The sequence below is a fragment of the Prionailurus viverrinus genome, chromosome B2, assembly GCF_022837055.1.
Source record: "Prionailurus viverrinus isolate Anna chromosome B2, UM_Priviv_1.0, whole genome shotgun sequence".
NCBI lineage: Eukaryota > Metazoa > Chordata > Mammalia > Carnivora > Felidae > Prionailurus > Prionailurus viverrinus.
The window spans coordinates 84,389,442-84,405,422 of NC_062565.1; positions in this window are offsets into that span (position 1 = coordinate 84,389,442).

The window sequence follows — 15,981 nt, forward strand, 5'->3', positions numbered from 1 at the left end:
ATTTAGTCCCTTTAAGTTGCCCCCATCCCAGGAGAAGGGGGGTATATTTAGAGTGAGTACGGTGAGCTTGTCTCCATTCCTAAACTATTGCAATCCCGTGGCAATTCTTCATTCCTCAGACATTTCTGTCTCTCAGTGCGAGACCATACCTTAGAAGAGACTTCTTAAACCTGCGCTTTTTGCCCTTTAATGAGGTTTCAAAAATAAATGGTCATTAATAAATGCTAGCTATGAAAATAGAAGAAAAATTCAAAAAGAGCAATAGAAAACACTATACTGAATATTTCTTAGACCAAAGAATTAAAAAGGTAGAAAATCCTACAGAGAATTTCTGAGGCTGAAATTTTAAACTGCATTGAAACCATCTGGAGGTTGATTTTGAAGTTTTCATGTCTGAAAATTTTTTTTCTTTTAAAACTTCCATTCAGGTTTTCAGATGTTGATGTATTACCCACAGGGAATAAACTGCAATCCACAAGGTGGTAGGTTGGGCTATAGAATTCTTCAGCCTCAGGTTATATTACCAGATATCTAGACTTTGGATTTGTTAAGAGGATCCTTGCGGAGAATCTTGCTGAATTACAGTGTTCTCTTTGCATATTGATACTGAGTACATAAGTAACAGAAATAGATTTTTAAAGGTGTGCATATTTTCTATGTGAAACAATATATATTAAATAGGTTAAACTTATTTTAAACACAAGAGAATATTTTGTCCCCCTAGAAGCATTTAGTAGAAACAAAAAAGAAGCACAATCCAGTTAGCATAATGACAGTCTTAACAAAAAACTTGATAAGATGAAGGGGTTGTCGGAAATTATACAAAGGGAACTTGGGAGGCTATTTTTAAAAGTCATTTCTAATTACTTTTTAATGGGAAGATTTCATATAGAGTGTGTGTGTGTGTGTGTGTGTGCGTGCGCGCGCGTGCACACGTGCTTTAGATTAGCTCAGATGAACACCAACTACAAAAAAGCTGACTGTTTTGTTTTACAGATGCATTTTTAATTTGTCTCTATACAAATAAACAGATCTCTATCTTTAATTTCACAGCCTTTCCATTTCATGTTTTGATGAAAAGACTCAATCCTTTGGCTTTCTTATTATCTGAAGTGCTTTTGTATTAACCTACTTGGAAAGAAAAAGAAAAAGAAAACAGAGCTCATATCCTAGGAAAGAAATTGTCTGGGCCAAACAGATCAAAGTGATGCTCTGAGTTTGTAGTGGACAATTTTTATAATAATGTTGCCATTCGAATGCATTTGAGATTTTACAAATAAATAGTAGCACTTTTCATTTAACTTTGGGTGTAAATTTTCCAAAATATCTCAGTCATATTCCTTTTTTTGCTCAATCTGATATTGTCTTTGGTATCTTCTGCCTATGTCCTATTGGAAAAGATTGCTGTCATAACGCATTATTTATTTTTTTTTGAGAATGCAGTTAATATAGCAAATCATGATTTGTTTCAATTCCTCCTAATTTTATGTTTGCTTTTGATATTAAATTTTAACTCTGGATATTTAGAATTGAAAATAGTTGTTGTGACACATTTATAATTTTCATTGATTTAACAACCAATTGTTAATTCTATACTTTGGTGTTATTTTTATGAAGAAAAAATAATGGCATTGGTTTAGGGCTTGGGCAGTATTTTTAAAATGGCACAGAGGGAAAGACTGATAAATTTTAATGCATTCAAATTAAAACTTCTATACTAAAAGAGACATGATTAACTAGATTCAAGGCACAGATCAGACTGAGAACATACATTTTCATCATATGCAATATACTATGAATTACTATCTAGATTACATAAACTACTCCTAGGAAATAAAATGAAAACTATGAAGAATGGGAAAATAATCAATGAACATAAGTAATTCAAAAAAGAGGAAGAAGATTGTCTAAAAACATAAAAGTTACTAAATTTTAATGACAAGAAAGTGAAATTTCAAATAATGATCATACTTTTCAATTATTGAACTGGCAAAAATAAATATCTGATAATACCAAGTTTCAGTGAAACTGTGGAGAGTCAGGAACCATCATATAGTCCTGGTAGGAATGTATTGTGCTACAAAATTAACCAGAATTAGTAAAATTATAAACACAATCATAGGCAGAATTCTGAGAAGGCCTCCATAATCATCCCCTCTCCCTACTCTGGTGTTATGCTTTGTATAATCCCCACTCCTTGAGTTGAGCAGGACCTATCATTTGTGACTAACAAAATATGGTAAAGGTGATAGAATGTCACTGTTGTGGTCAGGTGACAATACATAGTTAGTCCTTGCTTTGCACAGTTCTGACATGCACAAATTTCATTTACTATAGTAAATGATCTAAATAGTCCACTATACATTCTGATACCCTATGTCTTTTGGTTGGCACATTTAGTCCATTTACGTTCAGTGTTATTATAGAAAGATACAGGTTTAGAGTCATTGTGATGTCTGTAGGTTTCATGCTTGTAGCAATGTCTCTGGTACTTTGTCTCACAGGATCCCCCTTGGGATCTCTTGTAGGGCTGGTTTAGTGGTGACGAATTCCTTCAGTTTTTGTTTGTTTGGGAAGACCTTTATCTCTCCTTCTATTCTAAATGACAGACTTGCTGGATAAAGGATTCTCGGCTGCATATTTTTTCTGTTCATCACATTGAAGATCTCCTGCCATTCCTTTCTGGCCTGCCAAGTTTCAGTAGAGAGATTGGTCACGAGTCTTATAGGTCTCCCTTTATATGTTAGAGCACATTTATCCCTAGTTGCTTTCAGAATTTTCTCTTTATCCTTGTATTTTGCCAGTTTCACTATGCTATGTCGTGCAGAAGATCGATTCAAGTTACGTCTGAAGGGAGTTCTCTGTGCCTCTTGGATTTCAATGCCTTTTTCCTTCCCCAGATCAGGAAAGTTCTCAGCTATTATTTCTTCAAGTACACCTTCAGCACCTTTCCCTCTCTCTTCCTCCTCTGGAATACCAATTATTATTTCTCTTTAGTGCATCACTTAGTTCTCTAATTTTCCCCTCATACTCCTGGATGTTTTTATCTCTTTTTTCTCAGCTTCCTCTTTTTCCATAATTTTATCTTCTAGTTCACTTATTCTCTCCTCTGCCTCTTCAGTCTGAGCCGTGGTCGTCTCCATTTTATTTTGCAGTTCATTTATAGCATTTTTTATCTCCTCCCGACTGTTCCTTAGTCCCTTGATCTCTGTAGCAAGAGATTCTCTGCTGTCCTCTATACTGTTTTCAAGCCCAGCGATTAATTTTATGACTATTATTCTAAATTCACTTTCTGTTCTATTGTTTAAATCCTTTTTGATCAGTTTGTTAGCTGTTGTTATTTCCTGGAGATTCTTTTGAGGGGAATTCTTCCGTTTCGTCATTTTGGATAGTCCCTGGAGTGGTGCAGAACTGCAGGACACTTCCCCTGTGCTGTCTTGAATAACTTGCGTTGGTGGGCAGGGCCACAGTCAGACCTGATATCTGCCCCCAGCCCACCGCTGGGGCCACAGTCAGACTGGTGTGTGCCTTCTCTTCCCCTCTCCTAGGGGCGGGATTCACTGTGGGGTGGTGTGGCCTGTCTGGGCTACTTACACACTGCCAGGCTTGTGGTTCTGGGGATCTGGCATATTAGCTGGGGTGGATCGGCAAGGTGCATGGGGGCGGGAGGGGTAGGCTCAGCTGGCTTTTCCTTCGGAGATCCACTTCAGGAGGGGCCCTGAGGCAGCTAGAGGGAGTCAGACCCGCCGGAGGGATGGATCCGCAGAAGCACAGCGTTGGGTGTTTGCGTGGTGCAAGCAAGTTCCCTGGCAGGAACTGGTTCCCTTTGGGATTTTGGCTGGGGGATGGGCGAGGGAGATGGCACTGGCGAGTGCCTTTGTTCCCGGCCAAGCTGAGCTCTGTCGCCCTGGGCTCAACAACTCTCCCTCCCATTGTCCTCCAGCCCTCCCGTTCTCCGAGCAGAACTGTTAGCTTATAACCTTCCAGATGTCAAGTCCCGCTTGCTGTCGGAACACACTCCGTCTGGCCCCTCCGCTTTTGCAAGCCAGACTCCAGGGCTCTGCTTGCCGGCGGGATGCCCCTCCAACCCGGCTCCCTCCTGCCAGTCCGTGTAGAGTGCACCGCCTCGCCGCCCTTCCTACCCTCTTCCGTGGGCCTCTTATCTACACTTGGCTCTGGAGAATCTGTTCTGCTAGTCTTCTGGCGGTTTTCTGGGTTATTTAGGCAGGTGTAGGTGGAATCTAAGTGATCAGCAGGACTCAGTGAGCCGAGTCCTCCTACGCTGCCATCTTCCTCTCCCACCTCCTGACTTACTATTTCTAAAAAGTCGACTATATACAACACAACCCTATTAAGAACTTTTGGAGGGAAGATACAGAATTGTAAAATGACCATAAAGGAGAGGCTATTGTTATGGACAATGGAGAACCTAATAAATGTGAACTGATTGACACAGATGATGGAAGTGGCCATGCTGGAAGGCACGAAGATGTCCAGAAGAGACAGACAGAACACCTTGCATTCAAGGAACTCTGAGAGGCCACTCATGATATTGAAGGTAAAAACGTTAACATTTTGGAAGCTGACTCAGACTTAGAAAGGACGATGACATTTTACCAAGGCATGGAAAAGATGTTTGTTACATATAATAATTATATGATGAGAAGAAGGCAAGCACTGTTCAAACGGCTTGTTATTTATTTTTTTACAGAGAAATCAAACATGAATTCTGCACATTTCTACTGTGAAATTACAGTTCTAAATATATTTTTGTTTTACTATTTTAAAATATTTTTTATATATTTTTAACATACAGTAAGAGAGTTGTCAATGTTTTGACAAAAGTTTGACAAAATTTTTTTATGAGGGACAGGAAAATAATAATGAGAATTATAATTTATTGCTGCTAGTTAAGATCACTCTGCATGGTTTCAGCTTGTACTACCATTTTTATATTACATATATATAATATTTTCTATTGCCAAAATATAAAAGAGAGGACTGCTTATGTATCTGGTATTCAGTCTTCCCTGTCACACACCGGAAGACAGATATGCTGACCTTGAAGAATTAAGTTGTCCTGTTGTGAACTGCCAGTAGAGAGGGTCATGGGGAAGGGAACTGCTGTCCTCAACACTACAGCTGAAGGATCTGAATTCTGCCAACAGCTTTATCAGCATAGAAGAGCCCCTCAATCTGTAGATGAGACTATACCTCTCACTGTTACCTTGATTATGGCCGGTAGACTCTGTGCAGAGCACCAGGTAAACCATGGCTGGACTCGTGACTCATGGAAATCGTGAAATAATAAATATACATTGTTTTAAGCTACATTTATCTTAAATCCACGTTGATTGAACTAGTGTTATCTTTATCAACATGTATAGTTTAAAACTATTTTGACTGACAAAATCAAATATCAAAAAGTAACACATAAGGGGCGCCTGGGTGGCTCAGTCGGTTAAGCATCTGACTCTTGGTTTCGGCTCAGGTCATGATCTCGCGGTTTGTGGGTTCAAGCCCCACATCAGGCTCCACTCTGACAGCATGGAGCCTGCATGGGATTCTCTCTCTCTCTCCCTCTCTCTGCCCCTCCTCTGCTCTCTCTGTCTCTCAAAATAAATAAACTTAAAAAAAATTAAAATAAAATGTAACACATAATATTATGTCATTTATGTAAATAAGAAAAACACTCAAAATGCTATATATTGTCACTGAGAATACATATATATATAGTAAAGAAAATGAACTAGAAGTGTTTACACTGCATCGCAAATGATGGTTGTCTCTTGGGGATGGGAATGAGGTATCAGAATGAGACCTGGAGGGTCAAACAGTGAGAATTTTAACTTTGACAGAAACAATTTTTTTTTTGATAAAAAAGAAAACAATCACAAAAATGTCGATAACTTGAAGTTAAATGGCAGGTTCACAAGTATTTATTATTTGTAATTATCCAATATTTTGATTTGCTATAAAGCGGATGACTATAAATTCTAATCTCTAACACACATTTAAACCCTAATTTATATCTAGCCCTGGAAAGAAGATGATGAGGAATTAGTAAGGAAAATGTTCAAAATGTTTTGTTGACGGTAGAAGTAATTAATTGTTGGGTCCTGGAGAATAAAATCAAAACTGGGGAGATTCTTTCTTTCTTTCCAGAATGGTCGCTCTCTGGGTTTCAGGAAAAACTTTCTTCAGTTTCCTGCTAACCACTTGCCCTTATTCCTGTGCAAAAGCGAGACTCAGCTGGCTTCCACTGGGAGGAAGCTCAAAAGCACTTCAGCATCTCTCTCCAGGTAGTTTGTGATGATCTCTTTCAGAATCGCCCGGAGTGAGTGCTTATTAATGACACAGATGCTTGTGCCCACAGCACATTTATGGAGCTAAAATTTCTGGGGAATATGGCTAGGAATGTTCATTTTTACAAACTTGCTAGGAAATTCTTAGGCACTCTCATTTTTAGAGTAATTATTACTATTTTAATAGTAATATGGGTCATGAAAAAGACAAAATGTTGAAAAATTTAACAGCTCTATACACAAGTAACATTTTACTAGAAACCCCTCTTTTAAGGACATGGACAGGAAGTATTTGTGGTGCCATGATTGAAAATGTATAGTTTTCCCTTTGACAGACTCCACTCCCAGTCTTGGGTAAGGTACCAAAGTAAATTCAGGATGAATGAAAAGGACCTCACTCCTTTGTTCTTTCTATTTTTCTTTGAACTTCTAATTTGAAAAAATTACAAATGAATTAAAAAGTTTCAAGAACATTTTAATGAACTTTCTTATTTTCTTTACCCACATTCACCAATTGTTACCTTTTGTCATATTTACTCTGTGTGTGTGTGTGTACATATTTCTGTTCAATTTTAGAGTAAATTAAAGATATCATACATGCTTATCTCTAGATATTTCAGTTTGCATGTGTTCTTTAAAAAGGACATTCGTGGGGCGCTTGGGTGGCTCAGTCGGTTAAGCGTCTGACTTTGGCTCAGGTCACGATCTCACAGTTCGTGAGTTCGAGCCCCGCGTCGGGCTCCGTGCTGACAGCTCAGAGCCTGGAGCCTGGTTCACATTCTCTGTCCGCCTCTCTCTCTGCCCCTTCCCTGCTCATGCTGTGTCTCTCTCTGTCTCAAAAATAAATAAACATTAAAAAAATAAAATTAAAAAATAAAAAGGACATTCTTTTAGGGGCACCTGGGTGGCTCAGTCGGCTAAGTGTCTGACTTTGGCTCAGGTCATGAGTTCCTGAGTTTGAACCCTGCATTGGGCTCTGTGCTGACAGCTCAGAACCTGGAACCTATTTCAGATTCTGTGTCTCCTTCTCTCTCTGGAACCTGTTTCAGATTCTGTCCCTCTCTCTCTCTCTCTCTCTGCGAATGCTCTGTCTCTCCCTCTCTCTCTCTCAAAAATAAATAAATATTAAAATAAAAAAGGGCATTCGTTTATACACAGTGCTATTATAAAATATTTGATATTGTTAAATACTATTATTTAATTTACTATTCATATACAAATATTGCCAATTGTCCCAATAAAATCCCATATAAAATTTTTCTTCTAACGGAGGCTTCATGTCTCTTAGCACTCCTTTATTCTGGAATTGTTCATCACCTTTTGCCACTTATGACATTGGCATTTCTTGAAAGCACTAACCAATGGTTTTATCGAATGTTTCTTACTTTGTTTCGTTGTTGCTGTTGTTGTTGTTGCCTCATGGATAGATGCAAGTTCTGTGTTTTCGTCAGAAATACAAATGATTCCTTGTCCATCTCAGTGCATCACAACAGAAGACACATGATGCCAGTTTGCAATTATTTGGTAATGTTAACTTTGGTGACTTTTGATAATGTGTTGTTTGCCAGGCTTCACTGAAAAGTTACCATCTTCCTTATAATTGATAATAATCAGTTATGACACACACTGAAACTGTAAATATTTTATCCCTCACCAAGCTTTTTTTTGGTTTTAGCATACGCTGATAATGATTTATTTTCCTGAATTGATTATTTCTATGATTATTCAAAGGATTTTATGAGTCTAATTTTTCCATTTTATTGTAAGGAATATCTCTTTTCTCATTTATTTATTTAGGATTAGCAAAGACTTATTGACTTTTTAAATATAAAATGGATTACCATCACTATTTATTTTGATGCTCAAATTGTTGGAGATTTAGCTATTGAAAGCCCTTTGTGTGTTTGACATGGTTCTGTCATCTTTTGAGCACTTTAAAACTTTGTGGCACCATAAAATATTCCAGACTAGTTTGCACTTTTCCTCTAGAACCCTTCAATTAACCGTTTCTCCTTAGTACCTTGATTCTTCTTAGAACGAAATGACATGTTAGAAGTGAAAATGTGCTCAATTTGTTCACAGCTATGTGAAGTAAAGGCACTTCTCAGCTTTTCAGCCAGCAGTACTCATACCTTTCATTTGGTCCTTCAGGATTTTCCATTTCCTTTACCATTCCACATTTTGTCTTTCTTATTTCATGGTGAGATTCCTGGATCCAAAATTTATAGGTAATTTTGAGAACCAATGCAACAGTAGCTCTGAAGGCACTGTGGGTGAATGCCTGAAGCCAAACAACCAAATACATGAACCTTGGGAAGCTAATGGGAGTATGTGGTTTCCCCTTGGTTCTGTACTCAGTCACATGGGACAATGCTATCCAATGACTAGACAATATTACTAAGACATTTTTCATCTATACTGGAAAGGAAAATAGGGTGCTGCTGCCCTGTGAATGAAGTATTCTGAACAATCAAGCTGATTTACCTTAGGCTTCTTTTTTCTTTTCTTTTTTAACTCAGGGACTACAGTCAGATGGAATAAAGAAGGAGGTTGATAGGTATACTGTATTCTATACTTGATTAGAACTTTGTAGATTTATATTTGGACTTTTAAAACCATACTATATGAGAGTAAGCTAAATATTCTTATCCAATGTCCAGTAAGATTTCTTTTTTAAATTTTTTAATGTTTTTATTAATTTATTTTTGAGACAGAGAGAGACAAAGCATGAGCAGGGGAGGGACAGAGAGAGAGGGAGACACAGAATCTGAAGCAGGCTCCAGGCTCTGAGCTGACAGCACAGAGCCTGACGTGGGGCTCGAACCCACAAGTGGTGAGATCATGACCTGAGTTGAAGTAGGACGCTCAACCGACTGAGCCGCCCAGGCGCCCCTGTCCCGTAAGATTTTAATACAAATCAGAAAACAGAGTAGAAGTGAAAATAAATTTTATTCCCTTCTTGGAAATCTCCATATGTAATTGAATAAAGGCAAAATTAACAGTAAAAGGGAGAAGGCATTAATTTCTTCAAAAAATATTTCCTGGAGCGCCTAGGTGGCTCAGTGGATTAAGCATCCGACTTCGGCTCAGGTCATGATCTCACACTTTGTGGGTTCGACCCTCTTTTCCGGCTCCGTGCTGAGAGCTCAGAGCCTGGAGCCTGCTTCAGATTCTGTGTCTCCGTCTCTCTCTGCCCTTCCACTGCTTGTGCTCTCTCTCTCTCTCTCTCTTTCTCAAAAATAAATAAACATTAACAAAATTAAAAAAAATATTTCCCTATTTTAGCTGCATATCAGCAAAAATAATTTCATTTACAGCTTTTACTTTTCTGTTTCTCTTTTAACACAATAATAATTACTAATATTTATATACTGAGTGGGATGATAAGCATACCACATGCATTGTATTTATGTCTTGAAACAGTTATGGATGGAAGAAATTGCTGTCCTAGTTTACAGATACAGAATTTGGAGTTTGGAGAAGTTGAATGATTTGTGCATATCCACAAAACTGGTTACTGAACAACAGTTCTGTCCAGTTGAAGCCAATATATGCACTGATATAACACATTAACTAAAATGTGAAAGTCAACAATTTAAAATTTTAAGAAATAAAGAGAGTCTTTCATGTAGTTTATTTTTGCTCCTTATAACTTAGGAAGAGTTCATTTTAATTCATTACTTTCAGACAACTTAATTCTTTTAATTCAATAGCTAAAAAGAGTAAAGTATGATTTCCTATCTTTCATTGTCATATCATCACCATCTAAACATAGAAACATTATACTGCACTGGATTCAAAGTACTCATCGTCATTAGAAAGCATTTAACAAGATTCAAAAATTATTTGAATGTATAGTGTGTATTCTGGAAGTTCAGCATCAGTGTCAAGCTAAAAATAGTTATTACTTAGATTAAATTAAGATACAATTTTCCCCTTTATTGAATTATTATTAAAATATTTCCTGTGCCTGTGCTTTAGAGCTTAGTTCTTATATAAATCCATCATTCTCTCTCTCTCTCTCTCTCTTTTTTAAATTTATGTTAGAGTGAGAGAGAGCAAACATGAGAGAAGGGCGCAGGGAGAGAAGGACTCTCAAGCAGACTAAATGCTGCACCTGGGGCCCCAGGCAGGGCCTGAATCCCATGACCCTGGGATCATGGCCTGAGCTGAAAACAAGAGTCAGAGACTCAACTGACTGAGCCACCCACGTGCCTCACAAATCCTGTATATTCTTGAATAATTGCCTTTTTTTTGAGAGAGAGAGAGACAGACAGACAGACAGACAGGGGGTGGGCTTGGGGGGTAGAGACAGAGGCAGAGGGAGAGAGAATCTTAAGCAGGTTTCACACTCGGCACTGAGCCAAACATGGGGCTCTATCTCATGACCGTGAGATCATGACCTGAACCAAAATCAAGAGTCTGATGTTTAACCCACTGAGCCACACAGGAGCCCTGAATAATTGCCCTTTTAAGAGCCTGCCTATTCTAACTGGAGGAAACTCTAGCTCTTCTTGGTACTATAGGTCACTTGATTAGTCACCTAAGAGAAAAGCTGTCCTTGTGTATCAGTCTGGCCTGGGAAACAACCTTAGAGCTATTTGGATGGGTGGGATGCCTGGGTGGTTAAGTCGGTTAAGCTTTGGGCTTCAGTTCAGGTCATGATCTCAAGGTTCGTGAATTCAAGCCCTGAATCAGGCTCTGTGCTGATAGCTCAACGCCTGGAGCCTGCTTCTGATTCTGTGTCTCCCTCTCTCTCTGCCTCTCCCCCGTTCATTCTCTCTGTCTCTCTCTCTCTCTCTCAAAAATAAGTAAACATTAAAAAAAATTAAAAAAAAAACTGTTTGGATGGGTGATAAAATAATACTTTGCAATACTCCTCAGATCTGGGAAGTCTTTTCCTCTGTACTTCCTGAGAAAAAAAGTCCTTATGCTGCATTCTAGTTTAAATGTAAAACATCACCTTTAGAAAACTTTCCAAGACAAATTAAAACGTTTCACTGTAAATTCTCAAAAAAGAAAATGAGTCAGGATCAGTTCTTTGGGTTTATGCTTTCCATTCTATAAAGAAATTATTACAAATGTGATAATACTTTTATACATTTAATTTATATGTAGAAACATTTCCTTTCTTTTAGTGAAAAAATATTGAGAACTGGCTCTTTTCTGTAAGAGTATAATTGTGGTATAAATAAGCTTTATTTTTATATCTTTTTAAATTAGAGAAGAGGTAAATTCTTACTTAAAGCAATATAGTTTAGAAAATAAGGAACACAAATGCTGTGGAGTCAATTCAATATAATTATAAACCACAGATGATGATGGTGAGGATAATGATGACGCATACATTATGTAGCACTTACCATTTACCATGCACAATTTGAAGCATTTACATATATACACACACACACACACACACACACACACACACAAACATAGACGTACACACTCTCTGTGTATGTATATAAAATACATACATTTTATATAACTACTTTATGAATTACTACCATGCTTATCTTCCTTTTACAGATGGGGGAAAATGAGGTACAGAGGTTTAGTAATATGCCCAAGATCACCATTAGTGAGTACCAACTATGTTAAAGATCTAGGTGTTTCTATGAGGATTTAATGACAGCTGGAAGAGCCCACATTACTTCAGAACTGGTCTTGGATAGAGTAGATACGAGGAGCATGGAACTTATCTTTAAAGCACTGATATGAAAATGAGATTAGAAAAGAGTAGGACATAATATCACATGTCAACCATATTTCAATTACAAGAGTGGGACAAAAGTCAATATATGGAGAATGCAATTTAAAAACTCAATGTAAAAACTTTCTTACATAGCTGGGGGCACTCGTCTGTTTGAAAATTGTTCTATTGTTCCCAAGGCAGGCAGAAAGGACGATTGACAGGACATACCTTTAGAAGTAGATGGACGTGGATTTGAAGCTCAGCTTTACAATACCTTTTTCTACCTGAATAACCAAGGACAAGTTACTATCTCGTCTACAATTCTGGTTACTCATTAATGGGCTGGACACATTTCTTTGCAGAATGTGAAAGGATTTTATGAGCATCCTGTGCAACAGAACCTAGCACAGATGGTTGGTTCAACAAGGTTATTTTACTGCAGTTTTCCTTCTCGCACCGTTGACTTCTCCTATGTCGTATACATTTCCTAATTTTATTCTCCCAGCCCTTTACTCCCTTCCTTCTTGCTCTCAGCAAAGCATCTTGCCTTCTACATCACGGAGAAGTACATCAGGTATATCAAGTATAAAGTAAACTTTATCAGTTTAACTTCCTCTAGTTGGGAGGACAGACACTAAACTAGCAAAGACTCCAACATTCTGTAATTATAATCACGTATTCTCCAGAGGAAGCACAGTTCTGAGGACGTGTAATCTGTTGCCGTTTTGAAGGTACAACACACCACTGGGATAAGTGAGTCTTCATTTGTGACCTCTAGACTCTAGACATCAAAGTGGACTAGAGTGTCTATTAATACGAAGACTGTTGTTGTTGCTGTCACTCCCACTCCGGAACTTCTGAAGCAGTGTCTGTGGGGATGGGACCCTGTAATACGTATTCTTAGTAAGTTTCCCACGTGCTTTTAATGACCTGACATTTGAATGTAACTGAGTCAATGAGTCAGGATTACATAATTTTCACTCACCGGGAGACTAATGCCTCCTGCACAGATAATAGAAAAATATTTGAAAGAAAAACTAGGTGAGACAAATAGAAATCTCTGTTATTTCTAGAAGAAAGCCATTTTTGTTCAACTCACCAGACATTGCATGGATAGCTTTTGGTATTTACTTTCTTAACATATCTGTGTGATTCAGACAGTGGCAGAGCAGACGACCTTTGCACTGAGGCTCCCTGTCTGGTACACATGACTCTACGTGATCCAGCTTCCTTTTACCACGCTCACCTCTTCTTTCTGCTCTGCCCCAGCTCCACGGGCCTCACTGCCTCACACACAAGGCACATTCCCCTCAGGGCTTTTATACTTGCTGCTATGTCTTCCCGGAAGTCTCTTCTTTTAGATGCTCACAGGTTTGCTCTCTGACTTCCTTCAATCTTTGCCAAGTGGCCCTTCCTAATGAGGCTTCCTTGAGCTTGCCCATCTAAAATTGCAACGAAAGGGGCGCCTGGGTGGCTTAGTTAGTAAGCGTCTGACTTTGGCTCACATCATGATAGCATGGCTCATGGGTGTAGCCCTGCAGATTGGGCTCTGCCCTGACAGCTCCCAACCTGGAGCTTGCTTTGGATTCTCCCTCTTTCTCCATCTCTCCCTTCCTGTCCCCCACTTGTTCTCTGTCTCTCTTAAAAATAAATAAACTTAAAAACATTGCAGGTACATCCTTGTCCAGGGTTCTCAACCCACCTTCCCTGGTTTGTTGCTTTCCAAAGCACTTAGTAGTTTTGAATATGAAAAATTATTTATTTTATTACACGTCTCCCCAAACTGGATTACAAACTCCATGGTGGCAAGGCTTTGGTTATTTTTTTTTTCATTACTATAACTGGAGTGTCTAGAAAGTTACCTGACACATGAGTGTTCAATAAACACTTTTGACTAACCTGATATGTAAGTTTTCAACCTTCCATTAGTCAATAGAATCCACCTAAATGTATACATAACATGTAATTTCTTCCTCTTAGAATTTGAATTATTAGATGACAGGTAACATATTTACTTATTCAAATTCAGATAAAGTTTACATGTAAATCAGAAAGTATATTTTTGATACTATTATTTACATAAATAGCAATGGGGAAACATGATTACAAACAAAATAGTATAAACATAAAAACACTGGGGCTTAATAGTAATTCAGCCATGAAAGTTGACAGCTTCTTTTATTATTATCAGCCATGGAAGAGTGTATTATCTACAGATTTTAGGTTTAAAAAAATTAAATCAGAGGAATAGCAGAAGGCAGTCCTTTCAAAGTTATTAAATATAAGAAAATTTCCTTATATGTTTGAATGATAAGAAGATGCTTGTTCTTTATGATATGGTGGATTATAATTCAAATATTTTTCAACCACTCAAAATATATATAAATTTTGAAGAATTGGGGAGTGCATTACATTTTTTAGTTTAGTTTTTAGATACTTTCTCCCCTTATCTATCACTGTGTCTCACTGTTCCTTCTCTTCATATCTCACTAATCCTCTGCCTCCATTTTAGGGCAAACCACCTTCATCTCTGTTCTAAACAATCTCTACAGGTTATTCAACTGCATGTAGTACTTTAAAAATTGTTAAAGAGCTTTTCTCTTTTGCCTTTCCAATTATATGATTTTTTGTCTTAGTGTTCTGGAAACACCTGTCTGCCTCAAGATCTAGGGAGGGGGCTGTGTAAATGGAATTTGTTGCAGAATGAAGACTGAGAAATATGGTGTACATACCCTTCTTCCATGAGGGTATTTTGCAGGGAGACTATCTCTTGGTAGTGAATTCTGTTGAGAGAGAATAATGTGAATTCTTCCACCTCCACTTTATTTTTACAAGAGGCAAGAGATTAGAACTCAGTGTTTCCTATTACTTAAAAAAATTTTTTTAATGTTTATTTTTGAGAGAGAGAGACAATCTGCAAGCAGGGGGAGAGGCAGAGAGAGAGAGGAAGACATAGAATCGGAAGCAGGCTCCAGGTTCTGAGCTGTCAGCACAGAGCCCTAAGCTCAAACTCAGGAACTGTGAGATCATGACCTGAACCAAAGTCAGTCGCTTAACCAACTGAGCTACCCTGGCTCCCCTAGTGTTCCTATTATTGAGGAAAAGTTTTTCCATGTAATGGCACTGAGTGCCTCTTCCTGGTGTTAAGAAGATTTGACAGAACTGAAGTAACATGAAAACCTGGCTTTTTCTGATGATTTGGGGAGTGGAGAATATAGTGTAGAAGAGAGGGAGGGACGGAGAAGGCTGGAGAAGGAGGAGAATCTGAAAGTCACCACACTTCCTTCTCCATTTCCTACTCCCATGAAATCACCCAGCTGGCCAGTACCTTGGAAATATCCAAATGACACCTTTAGGGGGAGAATCAGGGAGTAGAGAGGGAAGCTTGATGACAGTGTTTACATCACAGAGAGATTAAACATCAAAGGAACCGTAAGTATCAGGTCTGATTAATCCTTATGCAGAATCAAACCTTTATTACGCCCCTCTGTGCTGACCAATGGGTAAGAGATAGGAGGAAGTTAAAGACAAATATGAAAACTTATAGACAAACAACACAATCCATATATTGTTATGCACACTTGTAATGTTGTTTTAATTAAATCCTGTGGGTAATTAGATTCTGTGATCTAAATCAAATTATCTCAATCCCATGTTTAAAAACCTTAATATCTTTCCCTCAGTATAATATACAAATCCTTAATATGCTAGGCCTAAGGTCTATGGAATCTGGCCTTTGCTTATTGAAATAATATCACCTTGCTCCAGCATCTGCCTGGGTCACAGGCTCTGACAGATAATTTCAATTCCTTAAATATGCCAAACACACTGCCACATAGGATCTTCCTAGGCCACTCCACTTACCATTTTTCACCTGTGTATTCTAACTTTTTCTCGAGTGCTTACCTGAAATGCTATTTTCTATTAATTTTTCTATGATTTCTCAACCTATAATGGCTCTCACATTATTATAATAATAAT